Source organism: Erinaceus europaeus, chromosome 11, assembly GCF_950295315.1.
Source record: "Erinaceus europaeus chromosome 11, mEriEur2.1, whole genome shotgun sequence".
NCBI lineage: Eukaryota > Metazoa > Chordata > Mammalia > Eulipotyphla > Erinaceidae > Erinaceus > Erinaceus europaeus.
The window spans coordinates 65677703-65697847 of record NC_080172.1 but is presented as its reverse complement, the minus strand read 5'-3'; the positions used below and the strand labels follow the sequence as shown (position 1 = coordinate 65697847).

The 20145-nt window shown below is 41.6% G+C and overlaps 1 pseudogene; it reads right to left on the bottom strand.

The window, feature by feature from the left end:
* Window positions 1-1385: 1385 nt before the first annotated feature.
* LOC103116987 (acidic mammalian chitinase-like) overlaps window positions 1386-20145 on the bottom strand; it is a 46437-nt pseudogene continuing 27677 nt past the window's right edge.

The following is a 20145-nucleotide window of genomic DNA, read 5'->3' as shown; positions in this document are numbered from 1 at the left end:
TAAACTACTAGTAGCTAGAACCAATATTTGAGGTAAATCAATTATCTGACTTCTGCAAATAGACAAGGTCTATATATATCCCAAGAAGTCCTGCTGAAAAGATGGAGCACATGATCAATTAATTTGTAACTGTCAGTGACTGGGGAAAGTTTGTTGGGAAGAAATTGCCTCAGCAAACAATAAGATGAGTTCAGTTTGAGAAATGATAAGTAAAAGAAAATTCAAGTCATTCTTTGAATGAGTTCATTGTAAATAAGCAATAAATATAATTATTTATAATGTGTTTTCTAGTTATGAGTACAGTTCTCCCTTGATTTACAGTGATGTTACATTCTGATAAGCCCATCCTAAATTCAAAATACTGTATAAGTCAAAAACTCTGCAACACAGCCCACTACAAATATTGGTTATTTATCTCATGATTGCATGGCTGTCCAGCAACATTAGAGATTATTACGTTTCATAAAGATAGTCTAAGAAAAGAATCAAATTTTAAAACTCTAACTGCTTTCTACTAGCTTTTGTGCCATGTGAAAACTGAAAAACCTAAATTAAACCATGGCAAGTTGGCAGGGACTACCTGAAATTTCTCTTTTAGGGTGAAGTCTATGAACTGCAGAGATCAAGACTGCTTAATTCTCCTCATAGAGCATCTAAAATCAAAGTGACTCTGTAAACTATAACAACAGAAGAGAGATAATAATACAAATGATTGGCAAAGCTGTAAAAGGCAGTAGACTTGAAATTCCCTTTTTATGCAGTTGTTTGTTAAGTGCTTTTAGTATGAGTTGCTTGTAGTATGAGGTGGAAAATTCCTTGCCCTTTTCCCTTTGAAGAATGGGACTAATCAGTGAAGGCCATCAGGTGTTTTGCAGGGCTAGCCTTATCAGGACCTCTGCACAGCCCCAGCAGTATACTGGTCACCAGATGGCCTGGTATGGCCTGGTATGGCCTGGTAGGGGGATGTGAGGACCTAATACCTGGTCAAGTCTTATTGGTTGTCTGGTTTTGCAAGGTTTGAAATTAGCCTGCACTTTGCTTTGTATGGACCCCGCTTTTTGCTAAGTTTGAAATGATTGGATTTTGTGTTTGCTATAGCCTGTTATTGGATGTAGGTTGATAAGGTGATGTGCTCCCCCTCCCTGAGTGTAGTCTGAATTCCTATAAATTGTGTGGTTTGAGCCCTGTTCGTCGTCGAGCTTAGTAGACTAACACCAGTCACCATCTCGGCCCGGATTGCAATTTGTCAATAAACATCTTTGCTTCCTTGCAGTGGATGGTGGTTTGATTTATGCTCGCTAACAAAAGCTATGCTGTATCATGAATTTATTGAATTAAAGCAAATTCCAGGACGGTTTCATTCCCCTTCCAGCCCCATTCTCTGTTCAAGGCCAATTACAACACTTGCAGCTCTGATCAAACACAAGACCCTCTGCACATCTTTTGGCCACAGTGTTACCATTAGCACACTCAAAAAACCTAGAAGGATCCTCAGGGTCTCCATAGATCCCATCAGTTTTTCCTTCACAGAAGGTGCTGGTAGGTGTGGGCTTAGGAGGCTCTGGAGTGATGCAGCCTACTTAGAAAACAACAAAAACACTGTTAGTGGTAAGCCATGAAAACTTTGAGGAAACATCCAAGCATAAAAATCCTCTCTCTCTCTCTCTCTCTCTCTTTTTGCCTCCAAGGTTATTGCTGGAGGCCATTTTTTCCCCTTTGTTGCCCATTGTTGTTGTTATTATTATTGTTGTTGTTGTCACTGTTGTTGGATAAGACAGAGAAAAATTGAGACAGGAGGGGGAGAGAAAAATATAGATACCTGCAGACTTGTTTCACCACCTGTGAAGCAACCCCCCCTGCAGACAGGGAACCAGGGACTCCAAGGGGAGCCTTCCGCGGGTCCTTGTGCTTTGGGCCATGTGCTTAACCAGCTGCGCTACAGCCCCACCCCCAGTCCTCTCTTCTTAATTCAAACCAAGCCATGTTAGAGGCAGTAAAGCCTATCAACCAAGATTAGAGTAGATTTGCAGATTGCTATAGCATCCTTCATTCAGAGGGAAAGGAATGCTGATTTTAGTTCTTTGACTTGGTAGACAAGGAAAAATATATGTGTAGTCTTGTAAATATTTGACATTTGATTCCTTCACTGAGTTACACAATAGTTGTTTCTCTACTGACAAAATGAATTGTCTTGTGTTCAACTATAGCAAGATAGTAATTTTGTATATGGCATTATCTAGTAAGAGAATGTGTTTCCTAGAATTCAGTACAAAAAATTTTTTTTGTCTCAGTAGCCTATCTGGAGGTCTCAAATGAGCGATTTTTGAAGCAATCAGTTGTTTCAGTCTTGAGGTGGCTATCATATGTCATCAGTTAAACTATTCTGTCTCATGCCTGAAGGAAACTGTCCAAGAGGTTTGGTCTGCTGTAAATAGCATGGCCACTCAATCTTGTTTCCTGTGGAGTACAGTTGGATATACTATTCACTGAAAAATGTCCAGAGTGGTAAAAATATTATATGGTAGTCTTACTGGAAAATATAAGTTCTTTATCAAAAGTAAAACTCCAGGCCAACTTTGGAAATCAGTGACTAAACACTAGGTATAGCTTCTTTGGTTCAAGGCATGAAGATATTTACCTGGTGTCTGCAGCCCCAGCAGAGACTTTAGTTTGGAGATAAGAGGATATGAACCCTCACCACAGAAATTGCCCAAGAAGTCATCTAAGTCAAGAGCCCAAACCATGGCACCCACCAAAGCCATTGTCTTTTAGAAATGTTACCTGTCATATAAGAATATAATCTATCAGTCCAGCACTGAGTACTTCAAGAGGCTATAAAATTATGGGCAGCATAATGCAATATCATGAAAAGTTTCTAAAAAGAAAACACAAAGAATGCAATCATAGTGCTACTTCAGTTTTGTAGGTAGTCATGCTTAACTACCATCATTGTTTACAAGGTCACCTTCACAGCATCCAAACTAACTAGATTCTACCTTTAATTTGTTTTTATTATGAAAAAGAAATGAGTATTTCTCATGCTTTTGCTTGATCTTTCACTTATTTTAGCTGGTTGAAAGTACCTTTTTGTTTGTTGATTATAATTTAATAAACGAATTAAAATTTAGTAAAGGAAAAAGGAAGTTTTCATTTTTATTTTTTTCTACCACAAACCCTGAATTTTACTACAAAGAAGCAAAAAAAAAAGTATGTGAAATTATGTGAAGATCTTTTGGGTATCAGTGTGTGCTTATGTATGTCTAAGAAGATACTTATTCATGATAATGTACTATATATACATATATATCACATGAATCCTTAATAAATATGTGAAATGATTTTCTGAGTTACCTTTCCCATGTTTTGTGATATATTTAATAATTTATATACATATATAATATATATATAAGACATATTAAGAGGTAAATAAATGCAAGTTTGGGTCACAGATACATTGTGAACTCAATATGACTTTAATTAGTAACATATATGTAATTACTAAACATAACTTATGCTATATTGACACATAATTTACTATTTTATATGCTCTATATTCTAATAAAAGATATGATTATATTATGCTACTACACTGATGTTCAAATTATGCTATAAATATATTTCATGTAGACATATATTTATATATCACATAAATCTACATGATAATTTACATATTTATACATAGTACAATATATATTTTATATACTATATATCATTTACATGAGAGACACAGCTCATTGTATTATACATATATATTTGCCTAAATTATATATAATAATTATATATATTTCACAAGAATATAAAGGTATCACAGAAATGTTTTGTATCAGTGATATATATTATATACATTAGAAACATAATTAGTAACATACTATATAACATAAATTTTACAAGAACAAAAGAAGGGTGACTTTGAAATCATCTATGGCAACTGCCTTATTTTACGTGATAAGAAATTCATGATTGATAATGGGAGATATTGGCAAAAAATCCAGAGATCCCAAAACACAGCTCTGATATTTCTTGGCTTCTTTGCCAAGAATATTTCCATTTAAATAGTGACTTTTCCAAAGGCAGAGATAATATAACATAAATTTAAGGTTAATGGGTTGAAACATACCTTGTGCTCATAGCTTTTGGCATTATCAAACCCAACCCACTTGTTTCCTTTATAGGCATATGGGACTTTTTGGTCTTCTATCCAGGATGTGGTGGCTTCGGGTAAGAATGTGCATATCTGATCAGAAGAACTCAAGTGAGTAAGTGATGTAAATAGGCTAAAACCCTGGGATGTCAACAGGTAAGCATCATTCACAAATTCTAACAATACTATTGTTGCACAAATCATACTTCATTGTAATTGGATGATTTTGTTGTTTGCTCATTTATTTGTTCCTCTCTTGGCCTATGAGCTCCATAAGAGCAAGAACTGTGTCTCTTTCTCTCCCTCTCTCTCTCTCTCTCTCTCTCTTTCTATCTCCCTCCCCCATCTCTTCCTGTCTCTTTTTAAAATTTTTTTATTATCTTTATTTATTTATTGGATAGAGACAGCCATAAATCAAGGAGGAAGGGAGTGACAGAGAAAGAGAGAGACAGACACCTACAACACTGCTTCACCACTCAAGAAGCTTTCCCCCTGAAGGTGGGGACTAGAGGTTAAAACTAGGGTCCTTGCACATTGTGACATGTGCACTCATCCAGGTGCACCACACTCGGTCCCTCTTTTTTCTTTCTTTCTTTCTTTTTTTTTTTTTTTGACCAAAGCACTGCTCAGTTCTGGTTTATGGTTGTGCACAACCATTGTGCTATCTCCCTTTCTCAGGAGTTGTGTCTTAATTAACTAAGTGCCCAGTGCCCAGCATACTGCCTTGCACATATAAAACCCCATAAGTTATCCCACACATAGCTACTAAGTGGAAACAATTTGAGTATCATGGAAGAGTCACTTTGCACCACCAACCCCCAGTTTTTGTTTTGTTTTGTTCTTAATTTTATTTAATAAAAAAAAACTTTATATATCCAGGCTGGAAGTTAGCTCAGCATTAGAGCACAGAACTGACATGCCTGAAGATGTAGACCTTTCAATCTTTAGCACTTTCTTGTGTCAGCATTGAGCAGTGCTCTGATAATAAATAATTCTTTTTCTTTCACAAAAAAAAAAAAAAAAAAAACTAGTATAGCCACAGGCCCTTTGGAATATAGCTAAAATATGCCTACTAGCTATCTACAAAACAAGAGACCCCTCCCCCAACTCTTCATCTGCACTATTCCAGCCTTTAGGTTCATGATTAGTCAACAATTTGTATGGCTCTATATGTTAACTCTCTTTTCAGCCACCAGGTTCCAGATGCTAGCATGATGCTAACCAGACTTCCCTGGACAGATAACCCCACCAATGTGTCTTGGAGCTCTGATTCCCCAGAACCCCGCCCCATTAAGAAAAGAGAGAGGCAGGCTGGGAGTATGGATTTACCTGTCAACACCTATGTTCAGCGGGGAAGCAATTCCAGAAACCAGACTTTCCACCTTCTGTATCCCACAATGACCTTGAGTCCATACTCCCAGAGGGATAAAGAAAAGGAAAGCTATTAGGAGAGGGGATGGGATATGAAATCTGGTGGTGGGAATTGTGTGGAATTGTACCCCTCTTATCCTATGGTTTTGTCAGTGTTTCCTTTTTATAAATAAAAAGAAAAAAGAAAAAAAAGAATAGGAAAGCTATCAAGAGAGGGGATGGATACAGAGTTTTGGTAGTGGGAATTGTGTGGAGTTGTACCCCTCTTATCCTATGATTTTGTCAGTGCTTCCTTTTTATAAGTAAAATTTTAAAAATAAATATTTTTTTTTTTAAAAATGAAAAGCCAGCATTTAGGAAACAGGTTTAAACTCACTCTTAAAAAAAAAACTTTTGAATATTGGTTCACATTGGCATCAAATGTGAGTATAGCTTTATACCTCTTTGCATGTATAAGACTCACCACTGGCCAGGGTATAGCTCACCAGGTAGAGCACCCACCTTACCATATATGCAAGGTCTTGGATTTGATTCTCAGCACCACATGGGAGCACTACTACAGTAAGGGAAGCTCCATGGATGGTGGGGCAGTGCTGTGTTATTTCTCCTTCTCTCTATGTCTTTTTCTTCTTCCCCCTCCCCTGTCTCAAATTAAAAGAATAAAAAGGCTATCCCTGGAGCCATAGCACTGCGAATGTGGGTCTCCAGTATCACAAAACAAGCAAACAAACTCACCACATCCACCACAAAAATTCCAGTGCTATATCACCTGTTGTTGTGGTGGTCTGGTGTTGGGCTGCACCGCGGAGAAGAGAGTGGACGTCCAGAGCAAAGGGGTACACACATCTTTATTATAGGATTGGGGGGGTTTGGTTCAGACCATGTGGGGCCAGCCGGCAATGGCCGTCCCCACTACCTGACCACGGGGGGGGGAGAGCAGGGAGAAAGATCTCAGAGAGGGAGCGCTAAGAGCCCAGAGAGAGAGGGGGGGGTGCGAGGGGGCTTTTTATTGGGCGACAACCAGGGGTGATGTGTGGGACCAGGATTGGTTGAAGGGGGCACTGCTAGGATTTCGTGGGGCGTAGCAAAACCTGGGGGTGAAGACTGCATCAGAATAACTCCTCAGCAACATCTCCTCCTATCCCTTTATATCTAAATGGACACAGTAAAGAAAAATGGAATGGAGCAGGCTTAAATGTTTTAGAGGAATGCCGTGCTCAGGTGGGAAGATGTAGGACTTTCTGTGGAGAAGGGAAGGCTTAAATGGCTGCGAACCTTGTGAGATTTATGCGTCCTCCTGTGCTCAACCCCTCTTTAGAGAGAGAGACTTACCTGGAGAGACTCATCTCATAGGTTTAAGTGCAGCCTGCTCAACCATCTCTTCACAATATCTCTACATCTTTTCTATCTTTCTATCTAGTATTTGCATAAGATGTACAAAGTCTGTAAAAGACTATCATGGAACAGAAACCTTTTGGGCATAAGCCTAAATGATATAACAAAACAGGAAGGGACAAGTAGGGGAGTAGTAAAAGCCAGTGTGGTGTGAAGGGAAGGATTGGTGTGTAAAGGAACATTCCTTGCTTGCGGTGGGGGAAGGGGAAGGGTACATAAAGAGGGGGAGGCGGGAGGGCATGACCCACCAAACAGAGGGGCTATTTGGCATTGTATAGTCCTCAAGGCAACAGTCTGTAAAGTCTATGAATTACTCAGGATCAGTCTATGAAAAACCAGCAGCATGAAGGGAAATAAGCTGCTTCAAAATTGTGTAAAATGTATATAGGGTATGTTAGAAAGTCCAATACAAGTCTCAGTCCGAAGTAGATGGCTAGGGGAAGAATTGGCAGGGGGTGCAATGCTGCATGAGGGAGGTCAGCCGCTGGAATTGAGGGAGGTCAGCCACTGGAATGTTGCTTTTCTGTAGATAACCAGCTGGAACCGCCAACATGTGACAGGCAGGTCAGAAGCAGGAACGGCAACCAGGCATGAAGAAAGTTCTGTCCTTGGAGTCTGTGTATCAGGTTCTTCAGATCGCATTGAGTGACATCTAGGGTTTTGGGGGGTGTGCACGGTAGTCGTGCCATCTAGTGGGTGACGTCAGGGTGTGCAGGGGTTCAGATGGTTTTTCCGGGATTCCTGTGAAAGAAACACAAACAATCTGCTTCTCCTGGTTAATTTGAACTTCTAACAAGTTATAGGTTTGTTATAGTTGATGCCTCGATGATTATAATTGGTTTAAAATCTCTTTATGATTTTATTTAAAGGTCATCTAATGTGACCTCCTATAGCAGCCTCTACCGCAGGATCTTGAGACCAATTTTAGCTAAAATATGTATTTTAAACAGACTCAAATTGCTTAGAGAGTTAACGCATATTTGTGACAATGATTTTAACGTTTACAGTGCTAGATTGATGCCAGATCTGTTGTGGATTAATTTCCACAAGATAGTTTACAGGGCACTTTTGGGGGCCCTTCAAAGGTGTCCTGTATATAAAATTTATATAGTTTAATTTTGGGAATGAATAGTCACGTTGAACATTTAGACTTTTACCTAAATAGTAAGTTACCTTAACAAATTAATTTTTACCTTGTCTGGTAAAAGTGTAGCTGTAGGGTTACACTTTTGACCGTTAAGTTAGTGTTACCAAACTTGAGACATACCCATAAACATTTAGTTATAACACACTGGAGGAAAAAGAACTTTTGTTATAAAAACACATTATTTAAAAACAAATTTATATCTGTCATTAGTCACACAGTTTAAGACTAAACACTTACATATATACCAAAACTATATATAAAAATCAAAAGAGGGAGAAAGAAAACAATTTTTGGAATGTTTCTGGATGTCTCCAGAAACTTTGGCTGTGTCCAGCATTTTTATATAAAGCCAATTACCTTTTAGAGTACTCCGAGCAGATGGGTCATACAAAAAAAAATTTTTTTTTTCATTCAACACACTCACTCACAAAAACAACTGGCTAGTTATAACATAAGACATACAGGGAAAGGGTAGGAGAGAGGTCTCTGTGAGCCAGATTTTGTAGGTTCTGCCATGTCGTATTACGGGTCCTGGGATGTATCCTGCATCTAGTCCTCTTGTAGTATTTCTTGTTCTTCAGGAATAACAGCGCCATCCTGCGGGTATTGTCGGACATGGCGGGCAGGAACCCAGACAGGTTTAGAGAAATTTTGAGGGAAAAATGCATGCAAAACCCCTTCCCATGGTCAATAATGGGTCAGGCCCTTTCCAAATTTTATCGAGTGGGTCTCTCCATTTGACCTTAATAGATGGGAGGGTAGATGGTGTTTGCCAGTGAAGAATAATAGGGGGTAAGGCCGAGTTATTGTAAATATTAAAGAGATTTAACGTAGTTAAGGCTTTTGCTAGCTGGATATTGGGGGGATATGTTCCTCCTTTATCTTTATTTAGTTGAGCCTTCAGAGTTTGATGGGCCCTCTCGACAATGCCTTGTCCCTGTGGATTGTAGGGAATGCCCGTGGTATGAGTAATATTCCAGAGGGAACAAAAATCTTTAAATTGTTTGCTTGTAAATATAGCTGCATTGTCTGTTTTCAAAAATAATGGGACCCCCATAATGGCAAAACAAGAGAGCATATGGCTTACAAGCTTTTTAGCACTTTCTCCTGTCTGAGCTGTAGCCCACATAAATTTAGAAAAGGTATCAATTGAGACAAACACATATTTTTGTTTGCCAAAGTTTGGTATGTGGGTGACATCAATTTGCCAAATAGCATTAGCTTTTAAACCTCGAGGGTTAACCCCAAGGGTCTGGATAGCAGGTGTCTTTATGAGACTTGCACAAGAAGAGCATGTAGCGAGGATATGTTTTAACTGTGGTACAGGAACATCAGGGAATTGAGCTCGAAGGCCTTTAAGATTAACATGGGTTAGAGAATGAAAATTAGCAGGATCAGAGACAGAGACTGGGAAAGTTCCTGTGGAGGCAAGGCAGTCAACTGTGGTATTCCCTTCGGACAGGGAACCAGGAAGAGGGCTGTGGGAATGAAGGTGTTGAATATACAGTGGTTGGGTTCGAGAACAGAGCATAGAGGCGATTTGAATCAAGAGAGGGGAAAGTGGGTTGTCATCAATTTTCACATAAGAATGAGCAAGCCATGGAAGTAAGTTAACAGTATACACACTGTCAGAAAAAAGGTTGAAGGATTCTGGTACAGCTTTTAGTGCAAGGAAAACAGCATAAAGTTCTTTGTACTGAGGGGAATTATCAGGAAGCTCAGTAAAGAGAGGTTTAGGAGATTGTTTGTCTGGGTAATATATAAGGGCAGCAGCTCCCCTTTTTCCGCCATCAGTAAAGATTGTAGGAGCAGAGGGAATGGGATCCCGAGAGAAAAGTTTAGGTGCTAGTAGAGGCAGAAGAGGTAAAGAAGCTATCAATTTATTAGAAGGAAAATGGTTATCTATTTGTCCTGGAAACCCCAAGAAGCTTATGGCAAAGCGGGAATGATGGCGTATAAGCCACTCTGTATCTGTGAGAGAAAAGGGCAGAATGATTAAATCCGGTTCTTTCCCTAAGACCTGCACAGACCTATTTCTCCCTTGGCGAACCATGAATGCTAACGCATCTATCTCAGTGAGGAGTCTTGGAGCTCCTCCTACTGGCGTGTGAAGCCATTCGAGAACCCCATGGTCTTGCCACAGTGCCCCTACTACTGTGGGGGTGGAGTTGAAGATTAGAAGGTTTACCGGAGAGGAGGGGGAGAATCAAACAAGGTGCATGTCCTGGAGGGCCTGGTTAACCCTTTCCAGTGCCAAGGAGGCCTCAGGAGTTAACTTACGTTTTGAAGAGGGCTGTTTGTTTCCTTTCAACAGGTCAAACAGTGGTTGGAGGCAGCTTGTGGGCAGATAGAGATACTGCCTAAGCCAATTTAAATTTCCTAGAAAACTTTGTAAAGAAGCAAGAGTAAGGTTAGAAGGGAAGGTAACATTAGGTTTTAAGGGACGAATTTGCATTAGAGAAATCTCTGAACCTAGGAAGGATATTGGAGGGATTAGCTGTATCTTCTCAGGGGCTACATTAAGGCCGCTTTTCTTTAATGCAGGAATGAGAAAATCACATAAGGCATAGAGATCTGTATCTGATTTTCCCCATATTAAAATATCATCTGTATAATGAAAAATATTAAGGCCCTTATGAATATATGGGACAAGGGCAGATTTAACAGCCTCCTGATAAATAGTAGGACTATTGGCCATACCCTGGGGCAGCACCACCCATTCAAATCTATCAGCAGGGCTGACGTTATTAATAGACGGAACAGAGAAGGCAAAACATTTACAATCTTGCGGATGCAAGGGGATAGAGCAAAAACAATCTTGTATATCAATAGCTATGATTGGAATTCCCGTGGGAATTGCAGAAGCAAGAGTCAAACCCCTTTGGGGGGAGCCCCAGACCTGCATGGTTTTATTTACTGCACGGAGATCTTGAAGGAGGTGCCATTTTCCCGAGCACCTTTTTATCACAAAGACAGGAGTATTCCATGGGCTTTGAGAATGACGAATGTGTCCCAAGGACAACTGCTCTCGGACGAGCTCTTTTAAAATTTTTAGCTTATCCCTAGGTAAAGGCCACTGTTCCACCCAAACAGGCTCATTAGAAAGCCAGCTTAAGCGGGGTGTTTGGCTACGAACAGTGGCATTTAGTATTGGGGGTGCTGAATAGACCTGGTATCACGGGAACGAGTTTTACGCTCTGCAGAGGCATCTGTGGATATCCTAACATCAAGACATTCCAGAAGATCCCTGCCCAGTAATTTGGTGCTAATATTAGCTACCAAAGGGCAGAAGTGTCCGGTAGAACCTTCTGGGTCTTCCCACATGAGCGAGTCTCGTGTGCAAAATGCTCTGGTCATCCCTCCTATTCCATGTATACTGGGTCCAGGGATAAGTTCCCAATCTTGGGGAACCTCTTCTTGCCTTAAAATCGTCTTTTCTGCCCCCATGTCAATCAAAAATTTAAAAGGAATATTGCCAATCTTTACTGTCATAGAAGGGTGGCCCTGTTCTAAAACAGGAGTGGTCCACAAAATCTCAGGCCCCGAATTTGTACCATTCAGGGGCGAACCATCTTTATGAAATTGGGACCAACAATCTCTCTTCCAATGAAACCCCTTACAACATTTTGGACAAACAGTACGTGGTCTCTGGCTCCCTGACTGAAAGCGGGGTTGCTCTGGCTGGAGGCGTGGTTTCCCTGACTGAAGGCGTGGTCGCAACTTATCAGGACATTGGTTACGCCAATGTCCTTGGCGACCGCACTGAAAGCAGGCCCCGTTTTGCTTACGTGGGGCAACTGCATAGACCTGTGTCGTAGTGGGTGCCCCATAATTGCCTGATGTAAGTTCCTGTGTTGCTAGAATCCAATTATCTGGGTGTAGGTGTTTAAGATTAAGGCATACCTGACGGAATTGTGGTGTCATGCCTTCCCAGACAATAGAGCACAGGAGTAGTGTGCGGACGTCAGGATTATAAACCTTTCTCTCTAAGCTTCCCTTCACCCTTGAGATGAAGCTCGCCAATGATTCATCAGAGCCTTGGTGAAAAGAGTTAATGGGAGCTGACGAATCTACATCGGGTGGGGTCACCCTTTCCCATGCTTGTGTTGCACAGATGCGTACCTGTTCAAAATAACCGGTTGGAAACCTGGCTTCTGCCTGCTGAGCTCCAGATTCATAAGCTCCTGCTCCAAACAAAGCATCAGAATTCCATTCTACCTGTTTGTTACTATTTTCCTGCGATTGTCTAGAGCCTGCCACTGAAGATAGAGTGGGTCTGGGAGTGCAGCACGAGCCAGATCTTTCCAGTTTTATGGTGTATTGAGATGCTGGTAAAAGCTCCTTAAGATGGACTTGGTCCATGGAGAATGCATTTCGTCCCCCCTGACTTCATTTCTGAGTGTTCCAAGTTCCTTAGAGGAATATGGCTGCCACGGCTGAGGGTTTTGTTTAGAAGGGGCCAAGTTTACCGGGAACGTGTGGATTTGGTCCGATGGTGCGGGAGAGGGAGCTACAGAAGTGGAAAGTGCCGTAGAAATTGCTGTAGTGGCCGCAGGGGAGACTAAATGCATATCTATGGGGACGGAGCTCCCGGGGTGGACTGCACATGGTTTAAAGTCCTTAAATGCTGAAAAAATATCCTTTAGCTCTCGTATCTCAGCCACTAGGTCCCTTAATGATGACGTATCAGCAGGAGGTGGGGTCAGGGACGCGGAAGCCTCAGGCAGAGCTGAAACCGCTGCGGCAAGGGCCATGGGCGGGGTCAGGAACGCAGAAGCTGCAGGCGGAGCTGAAACCGGGGCGGCAGGGGCAGGGGGGGTTTCAGGGACACAGAAACCTCAGGAGCTGAAACCCTGGCGGCAGGGGGCAGGGTCAGAGGAGGAGCATCCGAACATGTGTGCGTGTCTGTGGGAACGGAATTCTTGGGTTTAGCCGCTGATCGCTTAGGACGTCTAAGTCTTAAGCACATGTGATTTAACTCTTGTACCTCAGCCTCAAGGTCACTTATCATTATGGCATACCACGTTTTACATATCTTGAAAGTGGCGACCACAGTTTAAAAAAATCCAAGGGGTAGCGAAAATTAAACCATTTATGACAGCGTGAATCTGTCCCAGGTCAAGAGATAATGACTGGGACACCTCCTCATGAAACGAAAATTTCCCATGGTGGAGGGAAACGCGGGGCCACAGAAGTGGGCGGATGCCACTTACCTGTGTCTGGGCGGTTTCGGGGACCTCAGGCCTGGCCACCCAGCAGGTGTGGGTATGGAACAAGATGGGCGCCAGATGTTGTTGTGGCGGTCTGGTGTCGGGCTGCACCGCGGAGGAGAGAGTGGACGTCCAGAGCAAAGGGGTACACAAATCTTTATTATAGGATGGGGGGGTTGGTTCAGACCACGTGGGGCCAGCTGGCAATGGCCGTCCCCACTACCTGACCATGGGGGGGAGAGCAGGGGGCGAGATATCAGAGAGGGAGCGCTGAGAGCCCAGAGAGAGGGGGGGGGTGTGAGGGGGCTTTTTATTGGGCGACAACCAGTGGTGACGTGTAGGGCCAGGATTGGTTGAAGGGGGCACTGCTAGGATTTCGCGGGGCGTAGCAAAACCTGGGGGCGGAGACTGCATCAGAATAACTCCTCAGCAACAATCACCAAAAAGATCCCTCTGCCTATCCATCCTATTACCCACCTAGACTTTGCTTTTTCCTCCAGTGACCACCATCATTTTCACCTGTCTAAAATAATCTCAAAAGGAGCTTGCCTCTCTCTTATAAGTCAAACCAAGTTTGGGTTGTGCTTTAGCAAAAGTTCCTGCTGTTCCCAAGATATTTCTTTCTCCCTGGATCGTGCTTTCAATTTTCTATTTGAGGTGTTTGGAGATACATGCACAATGCTGTGGCAAGTTAGGTTACAACTGGAAGAAACCCAGAAGTCGTCAGATCTCACTGCCCAGTGAGAGCCTCCCTTGCAGCCTCACCCTCCTATGGCAGGGGAGGAAAAGTTACCTCATAGTAGGCCCAGAAGCCAACCTCCCTGGTATAGGATCCAGCAGACCCGGGTCCTGAGATGGGTGCCCCTACAGACGTATCTGAAGAAGTGAGGCACACAGTCTTCCCATATGTGGGGAACCCCATGATGAGCTTCTCTGCAGGAACTCCATTGTCTCGCCAGTATTTCATGGCAAATTCCTGGGAGAGGACAAGCAGCTGCAGTCTCTGAGCCAGCTCCTCCCCACCTGTGCCCCTTCTGTTCCCTCCCCACTACTAGCCCATGCTTCCTCCTTTACAGCATTGAAGAAGGCAGTCTCTCCTTAGTCCACAGAGCCTTTTTGCAGAGGGCTGTTGTGTCCTGCAGCAGTGTCTCAGCCTCCGTGAAAGTCATAGGTCATCACACTGATGAAGTCCAGAAGCCTGGGAGACTAGGACAGGGGATGTGAGCAGACCAGGTGGAGAATAGGGCAGACCTCGTAGGGAAAATTATGGTGCTGTCCTCTATGATGCCTGCAACTGAGACACTTCTAAGCGGCCATCTTTTGTAGTGGCATAGTGGGTTTGTTTTTATTTTCCAGTTATGCACCATAGAGTGCTAGAACCAAAAGGAAAAAAAAAAAAAAGACAGGTTGAGACCACATGATAGCACTCCTGGCTTAGTGCACATGTTATCATGCCATGGACTTAGGTTCAAGGCCCCAGTCCCCACCTGCAGTGGGGAAGTAGTGCTGCCTGTGTCACTCTCTATTTTTCTGTCTTATAAAAATAAATAAATAAATAAGTTAATGAAGAAAGGATGACCGGTAAGGCAAAATATATAGTATAATGGTCATGCAAAAAGACTTTAATGCATAAGGCACCCAAGATCCTAAGCTCAGTCCTCAGCATCACCATAAACCAACACTGAGCAGTGCTCTAGTAAAACAGAACAAAGCAAGCCAGAATCCTAAAACCTTGGAAGAGAATGATATGGTGTAGAGAGCCCTGCTTCTTCACTCCCTCCACTCCCATCAACCTGAAAACCTTCAGTTTTATGTTTTCTGTGTGAAGATCTGCCAGCATTTCACTTGGGGAGGAGTTAGTTATAATACTTTTTTCTACATGTTTGAGGGCCACTGGTCTGGGGCAAATGCCCAGCAATAGATTAAAGATGTTCTTTTTGCCTTTACAAAGCTATTTTTAAATACTTTATTTATTTATTATTGGATTTGACAGAAAGAAACTGAGAGGAGAGCAGGAGATAAGAGAGTGAAAGAGTCAGACACCTGCAGTCCTATTGCACCACTCATGAAGCTTTAGCCCTGCAGGTGGGGACTAGGAGCTTAAACCTGAAGCCTTGCACACTGTAATGTGTGCACTTAACCAGGTGTGTCACCACCTGACCCCCAAAGCTGTTTTTGACCTAACCACCCAGTGGGATATTTGTTACCATTGTGAACTCTTGATGCAAATAAATTTAGAAAGTGATTTGTTTGTTAATTGACAAAATGATTCTTGGTCTTTTTCTCCTTATTAAAACAAGGAGAACCAATAAAGAACCAGATAAAGCAAGTCTATGCTTTCATGTGTATTTATCCATAATTCCTTATTTCATTATTTATTTACTTACTGCAAAGCACCTTGATTATCTCTTAACTCAGTTCTTAAACAAACAAACAAAAAATTCTTCTAGGAAAATGATTTTATTTTACTTTACCCACCCAGGTCTTTTCCAAATAGACCTCCTTGAGCTCTGAATAATGATGGATTTCTCTCAGAGTCCTCTCCCTTCACCTGCCCTGGTTTCTTCTGTGGTAGAGAGCTCAGCAACTTGATATAGGAGCTGTTACAAGTCTTGTGGGAAAACCCAGGATTCAGACTCATTTCACCCTTCCCACACCCAATGTGAGGCTGTAGTATTAAGTTAAATTACAAGAAGGATAATCTTAAAGAAAATAAAAGTGGGAATAAGATGAATATGCTCAGCACCCAGTAGAACACACATATTACCATGTTCAAAGGGACAGGTCCAAGTCCTTAGTCTCTACATGCAGAGGGGAAGTTGCATATAATCAGTAGAGCAGTGCTGCAGGTGTACGTGTCTCTCCCTTTCTCCCCCCATTTATCTCTGTCTCTACCATTAAAAATAAAGAAGGGAAAAAGAAGAGAAAAATGAATATGCCCACCTTCTCCCATCACTGTGTAGACAGGAATTTGCAATGTGCCTCACTACACATAGTCAAAAACTTCATCCAACTCTTCTCTGCTGCTCTTTTAACTGGCATGCCTTTAAGGAAAAATGAAAAGTCCTTCCTCTCCTTAATAGATTAGCACAGTAACTGGGCCCATGTGCACTCGAGTAAGCTCACTGGAGAGCCATAGGCAAAACAGGACACAGACCATATAAGAGACAAGCACAGTTAGCCTGCAGCAGCTGCCAATCAAGAAGCCTAAGGAAAGAGTTGGGAAAGACAACCCCTACCCCAAACACCACACTATGCTTAGTCTAGTTGCATTTGCTGGGGTCATATAGATTTAAATCCCACTCTGTAATAGGACATGCTATTCAAGCCTTTGGAATTTCTGCCCAACTCAAGCTGCAATCTCTGCAATTTCATAACCTGCATCAATGGTTCCTTTGCCTGCAGACACAGCAGCAGAGATCAGCAGTCGGGGGCGACCTGTGGCCTGAGCCTCAGCTTCAAAAGCTGCTAACATTTCCTGTTGCAAGAGATAGGATGGGCTTGCTGATTAGGTTTCCAACTATCCTTGGGGAAATACAGCACTCCTAAATGAACAACCTTTACATTTTAAAATTTAACATTTGGAAATCTCTCAGCATGTTTTGGAATGTATGTGTGTACTAAGTGTATGTGTGTACATGGTAGTGAACTGAGGCCTTCAACGCCAATTGTCTGGAATATTTATTCATGCTTCTTCACTGAAGAAATGCTTCATGAGGGAAAAAATTAGAGATGTCTACCAGTTTCTCATTGTGATCATTTGTCCTTTATGGTTTGATTGAAATATATACTTTAGTTGCATGTTATAAAGATCAGATGACTTCCAGAGGCATGGGTATGGAGTAGCAGCAGCTGCATTTTGCTCTCCTTGATCAACTAGGAAAAGCAAAAAAATCACCTGAAAACTCAACAAAATACAACCAGGATTTCTTCAGAAACTCACCAAGCCACAGCTGAGTAAAGACACATGTGGCTTGTGGATAGAAAAGGAATGAGGGAGAGATTCCTGGGACTAAAAATCTGTACTTAGAGATAGCTGGCACCAAGCCGGGAGAGTGACAGCTGAAGCACACCATTTCCAGTCTGGGTCAAAGAAACAACTGTTAAGAACAAAAAAAAAAAGAATAAGAAGAAGAAGAAGGAAGAAAGGAGAGAAAGAAAGAAGGAAAGAAAAGGGGGAAAAAAGCCACAGATTAGTACAGACACATGTGGCTTGTGGACAGAAGGGGTGAAGAAGCAATTCCCAGGACAAAAACCAATGCTCAGGGATGACTGGCACCAAACTGGGAGATTGGTGGTTCTGGTGCACTATTATGGGTCTGAGTTTAAGCAACAAAGAACTGTTAAAAAGAAAAAATCACCTAAAAACTAACCAATCTATAACTATGACTTCTTGAGCTTCCTTTTTAAAAACCAGAACACTGCTCAGCTCTGGCTTATAGTGGTATGGAGGATTGAACCTGGGACTTTGGAGTCTCAGGCATGAGAGTCTCTTTGCATAGCCATTATGCTCTCAAGCCCTGCCCAACTTCTTGAGTTTCCAATGCTGTTGCCCCACGGAGCCTGGAATAACAGTAGCGAAACCCCATATTAACACCTGGGACATTGGCCCAGCCTGGTGTCACAGAATAAAATTCCACCACCACCCCCCCATCAAGATATGTAAACAGGAATTCAAACACCTTAGCCACAGCACCTCCTGCTGGCACAATAACAAAAGAACACAAAATGCAGAAACTAAGAAATACACAAACAGTAATGACAGAAAACCCAAATAATCAGAAACAAATCTAGAAAACATGACAGAGACAGAGTTCAGAAAGCTTATTATGAAATCACTTTAAGAAACTAAAGATTCAAAATTTCACTGGTCATTTTACAAAATAATTCCAATGTACAGACAAAAAAGTACTTACTGACCTTAAGGGAGACACTGAGAGCAGCACAGTATTAGTTGGAGACCTCAACATTTACAGCAAAAAAGAGAGAGAGAGAGAGAGAGAGAGAGACAGAAAGAGAGAGAGAAAACATCAGAACAAAAAAAAAATCAAGGGGTCAGGTGGTGGCACACGTTACAATGTGCAAGGACCCAGGTTCGAGTCCTCGGTCCCCACCTGCAGGAGAAAACTTCACAAGCGGTGAAACAGTGCTGCAAGTGTCTATCTGTCTCTCTTCCTCCCTGTTCTCCCTTCCCTCTTGATTTCTGGCTATCTCTATCCAATAAATAAATAAAGATAATAAAAAAATCAGCAAGTACAAAGAGGCCTTAAATGAAGTCATAGATTATATCATCTTAATAGATATATTTAGACACTTTCATCCTCACCACAAAAAAGAGTATACATTCCTTTCAAGTGCACATGGAACATTTCAAGGATTAAACATGTGTTGAAACAGAATGACATCCTTAATAAATATGTGAATACTGAAATAATAAAAAGCCTCTTTTCTGACCATGAGGCGGTGAGGGCCAGGTGGTGGTACACCCAGTTAAATGCATACATTACAAATCAACCACAAAAAGAAACAAAGAAATACACCCAAACTATGGAGATTGAACATTACACTTCTGAATAATACCTCAGTCACTTAATAAAAAAATTAGTAAATTGGAAATTACTTAAAGAGCAATAAAAATGAAGAGACCAAACATCAGACCTTGTGGGATGCAGCAAAAGCTGTTCTAAAAGGGAAGTTTATAGCAATACAGGCCCATATTAACAAATAGCAAAGATCTAAAGTAAGCTACCTAATAACTTCACAGCTGAGCCAATTAGAAGAAGAACAATAAAGAGACCCAGAAGTATCAGGATAAAGGAAATAGCCAAAAATCAGAGCAGAAATTAATAAAATAGAATCCGGAAAGGTAATCCAAAAGATTAATGAAACAAAGAGCTGATTCTTGAAAAGGATAAATAAAATAGATAAACCACTGGCTAGACTTACAGAAAGCAAAAGAGAGAAAGGTATGATTAAAAATAAGAGAGATGAAATTACATTTGAAGATGGGGAAATACAACAAATAAAACATGAATATTATGAAAAATCTCTGTGGGAATAAATTGGACAACCTGGAAGATACAGATGCATTCCTAGAATCATACTTCCTGCCCAAGCCTAACCCAAGAGGAAGTAGATAGCTTAAACAAGCCAATCACTAATTTAGAAGTTGAATTGGTAATCAAAAATATATCCAAGAATAAAAGTCCAGGCCCAGACATCTTTACTAACAAATTCTGTAAGACTTTGTTTGTTTTATCTTTATTACAAGTGATTAAATAATTATTGACAAGATTGTGTGCTAAGAGGGATACAATTCCATATAATTACTATCACCAGAATTTTATATTCCATCCCCTCCATTGGAAGCTCCTCTATTCTTTATCCCTCTGGGAGTATGGACCAAAAGTCTTTATGGGGTGGGAAGTCTGGCTACAGTAATTGCTTCTTTGCTGAATATGGATGTTGGCAGTTCTATCCATACCCCCAGCCCATATATATATTTGCCTCCAGGGTTATTGCTGGGGCTTAGTGCCTGCACCATGAACACACTGCTCCTGAAGGCTATTTTTCACCCTTTTTTGTTACCTTTATTGTTTTTTTTAATAGATGTTGTGGTTGTTGTTGTTGATGATGTCATTGTTGTTGGGTAGGACAGGGAGAAATGGAGAGAGGAGGGGAAGACAGAGAGGAGGAGAGAAAGACAGACACCTGCAGAACCGCTTCACCACCTGTGAAGCAACTTCCCTGCAGGTGGGGAGCAAGGGGTCAGGGACCAGGATCCTTTTGCCAGCCTTTGCCATTAGCACCATGTGCACATAACCCACTGTGCTACCAACCGACCCCCCCCCCATTTATATCTTTCAAAGAAGAGCTAACAC